At 46.9% G+C, this 13,304-nt stretch overlaps 1 non-coding gene across 1 annotated transcript; it reads left to right on the top strand.

Moving 5' to 3' along the window:
- Positions 1 to 11,948: 11,948 nt before the first annotated feature.
- TRNAG-UCC (transfer RNA glycine (anticodon UCC)) lies at positions 11,949 to 12,020 on the top strand. The gene has a single exon. It is a non-coding gene; the product is annotated as a tRNA-Gly (tRNA).
- Positions 12,021 to 13,304: the final 1,284 nt, after the last annotated feature.

Genomic DNA, 13,304 nt, shown 5'->3' with positions numbered 1-13,304 from the left:
TGACCAGAGACTGCGGATCTAATGCAAGAGATGACCAGAGACTGCGGATCTAATACAGGAGATGACCAGAGACTGCGGATCTAATACAGGAGATGACCAGAGACTGCGGATCTAATACAGGAGATGACCAGAGACTGCTGATCTAATACAGGAGATGACCAGAGACTGCGGATCTAATACAGGAGATGACCAGAGACTGCGGATCTAATACAGGAGATGACCAGAGACTGCGGATCTAATACAGGAGATGACCAGAGACTGCAGATCTAATACAGGAGATGACCAGAGACTGCGGATCTAATACAGGAGATGACCAGAGACTGCGGATCTAATACAGGAGATGATCAGAGACTGCGGATCTAATACAGGAGATGACCAGAGACTGCGGATCTAATACAGGAGATGACCAGAGACTGCAGATCTAATACAGGAGATGACCAGAGACTGCGGATCTAATACAGGAGATGACCAGAGACTGCGGATCTAATACAGGAGATGACCAGAGACTGCGGATCTAATACAGGAGATGACCAGAGACTGCGGATCTAATACAGGAGATGACCAGAGACTGCGGATCTAATACAGGAGATGACCAGAGACTGCAGATCTAATACAGGAGATGACCAGAGACTGCGGATCTAATACAGGAGATGACCAGAGACTGCGGATCTAATACAGGAGATGACCAGAGACTGCGGATCTAATACAAAAAACATCCCTTGTGACAGTAATAGGTGGTGACAGGTACTCTTTATGGAGGGACCCCTCCTTTACACTTCAAAGTATTCAGATCGCCAAAAACGGCGATTCTGAATACCGTATATATTTTTAAAACCGGCGCCATTGGCAGCCGAGTAAAAGGGAAGGATATAGTCTCACAGCCCCCTCCCCCTTGATGAAAACAGCCAATAGAGTGACAGTATGAGATGAATATATGACCACAACAGATGTATTGCAATGTAAAGAGATGTAGATTCTCTAGGCTATATGGGCCTGGAACACGGCCGCCAGAGTCACTCCCAATACAAAGTGAAGATGAATTATCTCTTATATAACACAAATGTATTACCAGTGGAAAGATTTTCATGAGATTGTTGAAAAGGGGCGGAGCATGAGCGGCCTTAAAATGATGCCCCCCCTTGGAAAAAGTTGTGCGGACGCCCATGACTTAGCCCATAATAAGGCTGGAGCGATCACTGTAACCATGGAAACCAAATGTAAGCTGTGGTGAAAAACTGGGATTTCCTATGGCTGCATTCTGTAAACACTTTTCACTAAAACTGAATCTAGAAATCTCTGATCTAGAACTGGAATTTCTATTCTGGGCGGAGCCGGCGAGATTTCTACATTAAAAGCCCTCTACAGCTCCCTCGAGGGCCGCCTATGGACAAGGTGTTGGAGGGGGCAGAATGATCTCACCGTACCTCCATGGCTGCCGTCCTCCACCTAGAGGAATCCTATGGGAGTGGGCGGAGCCTGGCCCCCACGGACTGGAGTTCTGCACATCTCATTATGGAGAGTCTATCCGGATTGGATGTAGGCGCCATAACTGGGAGGAGTTATAATCCGCAGCCGTCCTCTCCCCTCCTCCACCTAATGACAGCTAATAGATGATCAATAAAGTCCCAGTACACAGATGGTGACCATAGCAACAGTCCCCGCCCACCCCCTGTGTCTGCAGAGCTCTCATTGGCTGCTGCAGATTACAGTTTTTTTTATAATAAATCCTGAGAGCTAACAGTTTAGACTGACCTTATTAGCATAATAACAGCCCCCCGCTAACAGTTTTACCGTATTTACCATAATATACCGACCTTGTTTTACCTCCCAAAGTGATGTCACAAGATATAAACCACTTGTCTTGGTAAACATGTCCCGCCTATTAGGGTGAATACAACTAACGGCTAACGGCTGACGGTCATATAAAAGGGCTGCAGCAGAGGGCTGGGCATCATTTGTACCGGAGCAATCCTGAAGGTAAGTTCACCTTTTCTCCTCTCCTGAGACCCGGGACAGATTTCCACCCAACATACCCAGAATGACCCCACATCACAAATTTCCCACAATCCCCCGCTTCTCATGTATTCAATGTATTCATCCATTTACAAAATATATCAAAATATTTTTTTTTTTTTTTTATAAATTTGATAAGAAAAAAAATCCCTCCCGATCTCATTATTGATCATCGTTATTGGAGCTCATTGATATTACAGAGAGGATTTTATATGTTAAATATCAGATTGATCAGAGTTTCCATAACATGATTGATATTTATAAAAATTATATATTATATATATATATATATATATATATATATAATAAAAAAAAAAAAATATATATATATATATCCCTGCTTCTCATTTATTCATCCATTTACAAAAATATATCAAAATAATTTTTTTTTTTTTTATAAATTTGATAAGAAAAAAAATCCCTCCAGATCTCATTATTGATCATCGTTATTGGAGTATTGGAGCTCATTGATATTACAGACAGGATTTTATATGTTAAATATCAGATTGATCAGAGTCACCATAACATGATTGATATTTATAAAAGTTATATATATATATATATATATATATATATATATATATATATATATATCCCTGCTTCTCATTTATTCATCCATTTACAAAAATATATCAAAATATTTTTTTTTTTTTTTATAAATTTGATAAGAAAAAAAATCCCTCCAGATCTCATTATTGATCATCGTTATTGGAGCTTGTTGATATTACAGAGAGGATTTTATATGTTAAATATCAGATTGATCAGAGTCTCCATAACATGATATATATATATATATTTCCCACAATTCCCTGATTCTCATGTATTCATACATTTACAAAAATATATCAAAATAATATATATATATTTTTTTATAAATTTGATAAGAAAAAAAATCCTTCCAGATCTCTCATTATTGATCATGGTTTTTGGAGCTCATTGATATTACAGAGAGGATTTTATATGTTAAATATCAGATTGATCAGAGTTTCCATAACATGATTGATATTTATAAAAATTATATATATATATATATATATATATATATATATATATATATAAAAAAAAAATATATATATATATATATAAAAAAAAAAAAATATATATATATATATATATATATATATATATATATATTTCCGACAATTCCCTGCTTCTCATTTATTCATCCATTTACAAAAATATATCAAAATAATTAAAAAAAATAACTGATGGGAAATAAAATCCCTCCAGACTTATGATTATTGATCATTTTTATTGGAGCTCATTGATATTACAGAGATTGATAAGTCTCCATAACATGATAGATATTATATATATACATATGTATATTTATTAAAAAATGTTCTATCTAATATTTCATAGATGGATGTAATAGATTGATTATGTATATATTATATACAGTCACAGGTCACAAAGCTCCCACACAATGGGGGGGTGGGGTGATCTTTGTTATCAGTCATGTGATTTCAGTTACAAACCCCCCTGAATGGGGTCTGTCAGTGGCAGTTTATTTTTAGCTGATCCCAATGATATTTGAAAATGGCAGCCAGCCAGGCCCGGATTGGCCATAGGGCACACCGGACAATTGCCCGGTGGGCCGGGGCCGCCGGGCTGCAAGTCCATGGAGGGCACAAGGCTCTTTGAGCCCGCGCCCCTCATGCAGTCTCTCCGCGGTAGCTCGGCTCAGCCCATCGGTGGCGGGGGACGTACACAAAGGGGGGGTGGAGCTAGATGAGAAGCCTTCAGCCTCTCCGCGGCTGCTTGTATAGGTCAGCCATCTGTACCAGGGGGCGTGACTGCAAAGGGGGAGGAGCCAGAGCAGACGCCTGTCGTTGAGTCCTGAAAACTTGAAGCCAGATAACAGTAAACGTGAGTTCCGCCCATTCTCTGCGCTCACCCCCCTGTAACCAGGATAGGAGGAGCGGTGGGGGGGCAGCTGCATATAGAACAATCATTCTCTCCATCTTCCTCCTGCAGTATTGGAATGCCTGTGAGAGGGAGAGGAGAAGCAGGAGACTGCAGGAGGAAGATGGAGAGAATGATTGTTCTATATGCAGCCGCCCCCACCGCTCCTCCTATCCTGGTTATTTCTGCTGCCCCTCCCGGCTCCCCACACCACCCATGCTCTTTGCCTCCTCATGCTCTCTGCCACCCCCAGTGCTTTCCACCTCCCCCCTGCTCTCTGCCGCCCTCCCTGTGCTCTCCGCCACCCCCCTGCTCTCTGCCACCCCCCTGCTCTCTGCCACCCCCCATGCTCTTTGCCCCCCCACGTGCTCTTTGCCAACCCCCGTGCTCTCCGCCACCCACCCCGTGCTCTCCGCCACCCACCCCATGCTCTCCGCCACCCACCCCATGCTCTTTTCCACCCCCCATGCTCTTTTCCACTCCCCGTGCTCTTTGCCACTCCCCGTGCTCTTTGCCACTTCCCGTGCTCTCTGCCAACCCCCTTCTTCTCTCCTCCCCCCCTGTGCTCTCTGCCGCCCTCCCTGTGCTCTCTGCTGCCCTCCATGCTCTCCGCCACCCCCCATGCTCTCCACAACCCCCCATGCTCTCTGCTGCCCTCCCTGTGCTCTCTGCCACCCCAGCATGCTCTCCACCACCCCCGCATGCTCTCTGCCACCCCCCCATGCTCTCCGCCACCCTCCATGCTCTGCGCTCACCCCCCTGTGCTGTTCATATCCCCCCATGCTCTCCGCTTCCCCCTCATGCTGTTTGCTTTCCCCTGTGCTCTCCACCTTCCCCAGGTGCTCTTCACATCCCCCCATGCTCTCCACCTTCCCTTTGTGCTCTCCCACGCCCTCCCTGTGCTCGCTACCCCCATACGTTCTTCAAATCCACCATGCTCCCCGCCGCCCTCCCTGTGCTCTCCACTTCCCCCATGCTCTCCGCCGCCCTCCCTGTGCTCTCCACCAGCCCCCCTGTGCTCTCCACCTCCCCCATGCTCTCCACCACCCTCCCTGTGCTCTCCACCTCCCCCCCATGCTCCCCACCACCCTCCCTGTGCTCTCCACCTCCCCCCATGCTCTCCACCACCCTCCCTGTGCTCTCCACCTCCCCCATGCTCTCCACCACCCTCCCTGTGCTCTCCACCTCCCCCCATGCTCCCCACCACCCTCCCTGTGCTCTCCACCTCCCCCCATGCTCTCCACCACCCTCCCTGTGCTCTCCACCTCCCCCCATGCTCCCCACCACCCTCCCTGTGCTCTCCACCTCCCCCCATGCTCTCTGCTGCCTCTTGTGTTCTTCTCTTCCTCCCTATGCTCTCGTCCCACCCCATGTTCTCAAGGTTCTTCCCTGTGTTCTCCATCCCCCCATGCTCTTTCCTGGTCTCACCTCACCTCACCCCCCCCCCCCCACACACACACACCTCTGCTGGGTTCCCCTCTCACAGGGGATCTGTCAGGGTGAAGAGTGGGGAAGGGGTCGGTTAACATGTCATGGGCTGCTCAATCCAAAATGCCTGGGCCTATTTTTTGTCCCAGTCTGGGCCTGCAGCCAGCTGTGTAATATGAAGGTCCTCAGCCTTGTGTTAGAGCTTTGTGAATGAAGCCTCTCTGATTCAGTTGCCCGGGGGATGTGTACATCCGATTTGTACCCGTCTGCACTGACTTAGAGGATCCCATTATTTCCGGTTATACGTCCGCCCCGTTACATAAGCCCATTTCCAGCTGAACTCTCACCCGGCAGTTTCCCTTGACAACGACATCACCCACAATTCTCCATAGGGGGCACTCTGAGAGCCTTTACATTCCATCAGTTTAGAGTTATCTGTGAATGGCGGCCCCAGAACGATCAATGTCATTGGGGTGTGTGCGCCCCATCCCTAATATGTGCACCCCACATCCGCGCTTAAATTGTAGCCCCGCCCCCTATTAGTCTCACTGTTATTTAGCACCTTCAAAATGTTCCTCATTGAAATAATCTGCAACTCTTTATAATAATTTCGGGGGGGGGGGATGGAACCTCAGTTGGTGATAATTACTGGCATCTGTGATGTGGTTGGTAGACTTTCCCTCACTTCTTTTCCTTCTGAGAGGACAGGAAGTGCGGGAAACTTTCCCAGGCAGGTCACAGAAAACAAGGAAAACCTCAGAAAAGTTTGAGCCCCGCCCCCAACTCCATACAAATCTAAAAGAAAATGTTTTGGAGTGAAGTTTTGCTTTACAATCTGAACGTCTACTTACCCTTTCTTTTTTCTTTTTATAGGTTCAAAGTGATTGAGTGATGTATTACAAAACTAAAAATATGATGTCGGAATTAGACGAATGGAGAAGAGTGGAGGAGGATTGGGATTTTATAAGGATGACCGAAAGACAAGTGAACGAGAGGAGAGAGTTTCTAAACAGAGCTAAAGACATGGTGGCGGAAATTAAGAGAATGGCGGAGGATGAATGGAAGAAATTCCGCGCTCTGAAGGCACTCTCCAGAGGAGAAGCCGAGATGGAGGAGAAGAAATATGAGGAGGGTAAGGTGGAGGAGCAGACAGGCGGGGAGCTGAAGAAAGCAGAGGAGAGAAGACTTTTCCAGAAAGCCTATACACTGAAGGCATACTGGGAGAAGGAAAGAAAGATGCTTACAGCAGAAAGAAAAGGAGAGCTTCTGCAGAAAGTTCGGGCAAGAAAAGCCCAGATAGAGGAGAGTAAGGTGGAGGAGCAGACAGACCTGCAGCTGAAGAAAGAGGAGAGAAGACTTTTCCAGAAAGCCTATACACTGAAGGCATACTGGGAGAAAGAAGGAAAGCAGCTGACAACAGAAAGAAAACGAGAGCTTCTGCAGAAAGTTCGGGCAAGAAAAGCCCAGATGGAGGAGAGTAAGGTGGAGGAGCAGACAGACCTGCAGCTGAAGAAAGAGGAGAGAAGACTTTTCCAGAAAGCCTATACACTGAAGGCATACTGGGAGAAGGAAGGAAAGCAGCTGACAACAGAAAGAAAACGAGAGCTTCTGCAGAAAGTTCGGGCAAGAAAAGCCCAGATGGAGGAGGGTAAGGTGGAGGAGCAGACAGACCTGCAGCTGAAGAAAGAGGAGAGAAGACTTTTCCAGAAAGCCCATGCACTGAAGGCATACTGGGAGAAAGAAGGAAAGCAGCTGACAACAGGAAGGAAAAGAGAACTCCTAGAGAAAGTGCGGGCAAGAAAAGCCGCGATGGACAATCAAAGATACGGGGATCAATGGGAAGTCGGCCCTGATGAAGGCAGAGACAGACAGGTAAGTACATGTTCTTGCATATAGAATATATAAAGTGAAGGGGGGACATTGCCTTCATGGAGGATTACACATCAGTAGGAGGATATTATGCTGGTTGGGTATAAAATATCCGTATGTTATAGACACGCCCAGATATAGGCAACAGAGATTGTTGGGGGACCTTCTCATGTCCCTCATATGGAAATCCATAGAAGTGATCAGTAGGCAGAGCTCCTCCAATGATCAGATAGATTAGATCTAGACCAGATATAACCATACAGGAAGGCAATGAATGGACTATATAGAAGGTGATCCTTCCTTCATTGTTGGATAGTGGAGGAATGAGCGGCAGGGAGGCTCCGTACCTAAAGACAATATATCCGAGTGAAATATAGGAAAGTTATCACGTCTGCAAAATAGGGGATAGATTTATAGCATTTTTATTATTGCTCTTTTTTTTTTACCGGTTATGGCGGCGATCTGCCATTTTTATCGGGACTGCGACATTACGACACATCGGACACTTTTGACACATTTTTGAAACCATTGACAATTATACAGCGATCAGTGCTATAAAAACGCACTGATTACTATGTAAATGTCACTGGCAGGGAAGGGGTTAACACTAGGGGGCAATCAAGGGGTTAACTGTGTTCCCTAGTGTGTGTTCTAACTGTGGGGGGAGGGGACAGACTATAGTAGATGACAGATCGTGGTTCCTAGCTATTAGGACTCACGATCTGCCTCTCCTCTCCTCTCCTCACAGAACAGGGATTTGTGTGTTTTACCCGTTTGGATGCTATTTATGTCGTTCCCTGGTGTGCTGGCAAATATCTTCCCTTTACAGACACACATCCCTGTTCTGCCTCTCGTGCCCATGATCGCGTGCGGTCATCGCGTCTGCCGGTCTTGAGCATTGGCACCCCCCTGCAATGCAGCGGGCACGCGCATGCCTGCTATCCCGTTTAAAGGAGCCGACGTACAGTGACGACGGCTCGCGGGATTGTGCCGACCTGCCGCAGTATAATGACGGCGGCTGGTTGGCAAGTGGACCAAAAACAGTAACAGTTTGTTCCAGAGCAAGGCAAAAAAAAAACTGCGGTCAGGGATCGGGGGGCAGTTTTGTCTCATAAAGACAGACGGATTCCTCGGTGACCTCACACAGGCAGTTGTCGCAATTCCCTGGATCAAACTATTTCCTCTTCAGCTTAATCAGTCAAGCAATGGGAGAAATGCAGAAACTTCTACCAACCAATCAGAAATCATCTATTGCTTCACCTGCTTTGAACTGAAGGATGTTATATGATAGATCTGTTTTATGTCATCCTGGAGCTTCTATGATAACGAATATGACTTTTTTTTCTCTTTAGTTTTGGATTGAGAGTGAGATCCCCGCTGTCCCACCATCAGAACCCATCGACATAATGATACACCTCGATGATGGGGAATTCCATACAAGCAGCAGATCTCCAATCAACACGTAAGTTTCTTCATTGGAATTTCCTTTGTACAATGTGACATCACCAATGATGGTGCACTGATCTTTAGATCTGGAGGATAATCTGTAGTGATAGTAAAATTGGAAAAACAGGGTCATGGGAGGGATTTTTGCTACTCTTAATGGAAAGGTTATATTGTATTCTTTGCACAAAGCTCATCTAAGATTCCCCTAATGGTAAATGAATTATGTAAAGTGTTGGTGTCCATGGTAACCAAACTGCAATTATCATTCAGTTGGTTTCCCGATTTCTCTAAACTGATTTGGGATCCAGATGATCATTTGATGTTCTGGATTATTGGACGAGGCCAATCACTAATGACTGGAGATGACAAGTCCCATGAGCCCATGATACGAATTCCAGTCACTGGAAGAGAAAACGTCTGGTGGGGAAAAGTGAGAAGAGCCTCTCGGTTAGATAATGATGATTAGTGGTGAAATATGTAACTACCAGCAGCTCACTTTATGAAGAAATAACAAGAGAGCCAGGTCTGCCACCTATGCAGTAGGACCATATAATGTCCTTCCATCCAGCCATTAATGGCATTGCAGATTATGCTGAAGATCCAGATACTAATGTATTCCCCTAGGTGTATATTTGGGTGTGGAGTTAGGAGTGCCGAGTACACTGTTATTATGTCCTGGGGATTCATTGTACATGTTTTTTAGTTAAGTTGTATACGGCCAAGAAGCCTCATTTAAGGATAAAATGGCTACATTGTCATGTTCCTTCTAGCCGTATGAGGAGCTATCTCTTTCCCTGGAAACACAGACTAGACCCCCGCATGGGCAATATTCAGCCATGTCCATGGAGGGTTCCTTATTTTCTGGCCAGAAGGTGGCAGAGGAAAGGGGGAGGCAAGACTCCAATACACCACCAAGGCAGCGGCCATGCTTGCTTCCTTCTTGGCCCGGCACATCAGTCCAGGCTGACAAATGATCTCTCCCAGTCCTTCTAATGACATTTTACAACATCTCATAACTTTAGTAAAAAATAACAAATGATTTACCTTCCAATTTCTCTTACAGGAGTGAAGAAGAAGCTATGGTCACTGAGGATGCATACCCAACTTCATCCCGGCCTGACACAACCACACAACAGACTCACAATGCTGGACTATTCATAAGCTTTCTGAGATCCATCCCGATTATCGGGAATATGGCTGGACCATAATAGTAAGTATCCTTTCCTGTAGTTACATAGTTATCTAGGATAAAGTCCCCTGTCTATGAAGTACGATCTCCCATACACGGGGGCAGTTGTGGATTAGAGGAGGGAGAACAAAACCTTTTGGTATCTGGAGGACATTTTAGAGGGGACCAAATCTCAGTTCATATGGAATTTTCCAAAGTTGCAGATCTTTGATGAATGTTCCTTTCCTAGTGTTATGAGGAAGGTGGGGGAGGGGGGTGCTTTGTCCAGGGGGAAGAATAGTGATTAGGAAAGGTTTTCCGGCTTGCTTGGCAGTGGTTGGTCAGCCCAGTTGGGACATCCCATTAAGTGTTCCTCTAACTTCCCTCAGGGATCCCAGTAAAGTAATGTTCTCCTCTATGGCATTTGTTCTCCTCCAGTACCTAAGATGACTTGGCTCATGGCACTAGCTAAACATATAGAGAGGGTTCCTCTACCCAACACCAAAACCTCCGCCAAGTATCTGGCCAGCTGCTTCTGTGGAGAAGACCACCTTATATAAATGGACATTTGGGGAATTGGCATAAACTGATCAGTACTAGAAAACTGAGGGACGTCTTTAATGTAGATGGAAGGCCATAGTCGTGTGTAACATTCTGTAATATCTCTTCTTTTTCTCTTTCCACAGAGCTAGTCCAGTCAAGTGGTCCATTGAACCACCAAATCAGCTCACTGAGGGCTCCATTCAAAGCAGAAGAACTAAAATGCAATGCAGGCCCATTAGGGGCACCAGGGCGCCGCCCCCTCTCTCCTCTCCACCCCCTATATGTATCGTGCTGCAATTCACCTGCTGCCTGACCCACCACTAAGATGGGGTAAGTGGCAGGCATGCAGCGGGCGGGTGTCCTCCCAGATCAGTCCGCACCACTGACCGGGGGGTCTAGGAGGTGGCTGTGTGTCTGTGCTGCTGGCCGTGCGTGCCGGAGGGGGTGATTGGTTGGGAAAGTGCACTGGTGGGGGGGAGGGTGTTAGATAAGTCTGCTGGTGGGGGGGAGGGTGTTAGATAAGTCCGCTGGTGGGGGGGAGGGTGTTAGATCAGTCCGCTGGTGGGGGGGAGGGTGTTAGATAAGTCCGCTGGTGGGGGGGAGGGTGTTAGATAAGTCCGCTGGTGGGGAGGAGGGTGTTAGATAAGTCCGCTGGTGGGGGGGAGGGTGTTAGATAAGTAGGCTGGTGGGGGGAGGGTGTTAGATAAGTCCGCTGGTGGGGGGGAGGGTGTTAGATAAGTAGGCTGGTGGGGGGAGGGTGTTAGATAAGTCCGCTGGTGGGGGGGAGGGTGTTAGATAAGCCAGCTGGTGGGGGGAGGGTGTTAGATAAGCCCGCTGGAGGGGGGAGGGAGTTAGATAAGTTCGCTGGTGGGGGGGAGGGTGTTAGATAAGCCCGCTGGTGGGGGGGAGGGTGTTAGATAAGTCCACTGGGGAGTAGGGTGTTAGATAAGTAGGCTGGTGGGGGGGAGGGAGTTAGATAAGTCCGCTGGTGGGGGAGGGTGTTAGATAAGTCCGCTGGTGGGGGGGGTGCCCTGCCCCCCGGCCCAGCCCGCCCCTGTTGGGGGAGGTGCATGCTCACCCACTCTTTCCTGGCCTGCCAGGCTGGGTGCACGGATGGGGGTCTGGTATAGATTTTGGAGGTCATTTTGTTTGCATGGAGTTCCCCCTTTACAGGTGAGTAGAAATTTTTCGAATGTTGTTGAAGTTGTGCTGTGTGAAGGGGAAGACACAACAAATATAAAGCAGTATTGTCAGTGGACTGTCTCCACCATCTATTAGGAGCAAGCCTTCCATTCCCAGGTGAGGTGTCCTGTCCCCGCCCCTTCAGGGTTCAGGTTGAAGATGCGGAGGAGGAGCGAGGGAGGAGGAGGAGGGGAACTTCCCTTTTTAGGTGAAGTTCCACATTAACATGGGGCAGCACAGAGGCTTAGCGGTGAGCCTTGCAGCACTGGGGTCCTCGGTTCAAGACCTGACCAGGACACCATCTGCATGGAGTTTGCATGTTCTCCCTGTGCTTGCGTGGGTTTTCCCCGGGTACTCCGGTTTCCCCCCACACAACAAAAACATGCAACTTTTTGTGTTGGTGGTGCAGTGGTGAGCACAGCTGCTTTCCAAGCAGACGACCCGGGTTCGATTCCCGGCCAACATAATCGCCAAGATTCTCCCCAGAGACTGGAATTATATGTGGAGTGCAGATTAGCGATGGGATAAAATGTAAAGGAATGAAGTGAATGTCGTGGGTTTGTATGGATTTTATTACACACCTTAGAATAGATTTCTTGCAGGTAGGTGTGATTGTTCTGTATTCTCAGTGTCAGCCAGTAGGTGGAGCACTCGGCTACCTTTCAGGTATTTTCTAGGCTCTTCTTCACAACTTTGCTGAAGAAAGGCCGGCTATGTACTATATACAGTGGGGGAAAAAACACCTACCAACCAACAATAACCCTCCCCCCACAGACTGGCTCCACTAGGTGCTCATGTGGTACACAGATTAGTCCTGTCAATGTAAGAAGGTTCTCCTAACGACCACTTGTTATGTGTATAGAAGACGCCTGTCCACAGAATCCCTTCCCTCCAATCCTCACCATCATGGGGAAGACCAAAGAGCTGTCAGAGGACGTCGGGGAGAAGATTGGAGACCTGCACAAGGCTGGAATGGGCTACAAGACCATCAGCAAGAAGCTTGGTGAGGAGAAGAAGACAACTGTTGGAGAGATTATTCACGAATGGAAGAAATACAAAATAACCATCAATCGCCCTCAATCTGGAGCTCCATGGAAGATTTCACCTTCATGGGGTGAGGATGGTCATGAGAAAAGTGAGGGATCCGCCCAGAACTACACAGGGGGGAGCTTGTGAATAGGGATGAGCCGAACACCCCCCTGTTCGGTTCGCACCAGAACCTGTGAACAGACCTAAACTTCGTGTGAACTTTAGAACCCTATTAAAGTCTATGGGACTCCAACGTTCACAATCTAAAGTGCTAATTTTAAAAGCTAATATGCAAGTTACTGTCATAAAAAGTGTTTGGGGACCCGGGTCCTGCCCCAGGGGGCATGGATCAATGCAAAAAAAAGTTTTAAAAACGGCTGTTTTTTCAGGAGCAGTGATTTTAATAATGATTAAAGTGAAACAATAAAAGTGTAATATTCCTTTAAATTTCGTGCCTGGGGGGTGTCTATAGTATGCCTGTGAAGGGGCGCATGTTTCCCGTGCTTAGAACTGTCCCTGCACAAAGTGTCATTTGTGCAGGAAAAAAAGTCTTTTAAAATCACTTGCGGCTATATTGTCGGCTCCCGTAATACAGAGAACATTCAATGAGTGTTCTCTGTATTAGCCGACAATTCATTCATTGATAAAAAAAAAAAAGCGTGGGGGTTCCCCTAAATTCAATTACCAGGCCCTTCAGGTCTGACATGGATATTAAGGGGAA

Source organism: Lithobates pipiens, unplaced genomic scaffold, assembly GCF_037356315.1.
Source record: "Lithobates pipiens isolate NorthernLeopardFrog02 unplaced genomic scaffold, aLitPip1_a1.2 Scaffold_93, whole genome shotgun sequence".
NCBI classification, from domain to species: Eukaryota; Metazoa; Chordata; class Amphibia; order Anura; family Ranidae; genus Lithobates; species Lithobates pipiens.
The sequence above is the reverse complement of the archived record's forward strand: the minus strand, read 5'-3'. Positions and strand labels throughout refer to the sequence as shown.